At 37.0% G+C, this 828-nt stretch overlaps 1 long non-coding RNA gene across 1 annotated transcript; it reads right to left on the bottom strand.

Moving 5' to 3' along the window:
• Positions 1-49: 49 nt before the first annotated feature.
• Positions 50-828, bottom strand: LOC105461792. The gene is made up of 2 exons (XR_975979.1): positions 755-828; positions 50-504 (listed from the first exon to the last, which is right to left on the bottom strand). It is a non-coding gene; the product is annotated as an uncharacterized LOC105461792 (long non-coding RNA).

Genomic DNA, 828 nt, shown 5'->3' with positions numbered 1-828 from the left:
CTTCGATCAATGTAGATAGATTTTTAGTATGGACAGTTTTCTTAATTTATTGGACTTATTAGTCGCATTATTATGCGTAAAATGCAATTTTGCTTATAAAAGCTGCATTTACGCATAATGTGATCGATTGATCAATAATGAGCAATTAATGAAAACTCGCCTTTTATCGCGCGCGCCATTTGATCATCGCCGGTTAACCTATTCTGATCTCTCTCTTGCGGCACGAGGCGAGGTGACGAAGTGTTTCAGTGTTGTGTGCAGATCTTTAGCCAAGGTACACCATCAATCAGACCAAATATTTTTTCTAAAGTTTCCACCTAACATGATTCTCATCCCATCCTTTTTGTCCGCCAACACCATGTCATCCGCATATAACAGCGAGTAAATTTTCTCTCCTTCTAGTTTAATTCCATACCTCACCATCAATCAGACCAAATATTTTTTCTAAAGTTTTAAACTTACTAACATGATTCTCATCCTATCCTCCTCTTCCACCAACACCATGTGTTGGGTTTAATGGGTTTTATACAAGCACACGTATAATTACGTAAAATGAGAACTTTATTGTAGTACGAAATATATAGTCGGACAGAGCTCACACACATATATATATAGAGAGAAAAGTAACAGAAGAAAGATAAAGAACAGAGTGCAGAGTTGCCATTATAGAGGTCAGGAGCGATGCTAAAAGCAGTACATTCCCGCGAAAAACAAACATTATATTCAAATGTTAAATTGGATATTCCAACACCATGTCATCCGCATATAACAGCGAATAAATTTTCTCTCCTTCTAGCTTGACCCCATACCTGTCTCTTATACACATCT

The sequence above is a fragment of the Wasmannia auropunctata genome, unplaced genomic scaffold (genome assembly GCF_000956235.1).
Source record: "Wasmannia auropunctata unplaced genomic scaffold, wasmannia.A_1.0 LD277848.1, whole genome shotgun sequence".
Lineage (NCBI taxonomy): Eukaryota > Metazoa > Arthropoda > Insecta > Hymenoptera > Formicidae > Wasmannia > Wasmannia auropunctata.
The sequence above is the reverse complement of the archived record's forward strand: the minus strand, read 5'-3'. Positions and strand labels throughout refer to the sequence as shown.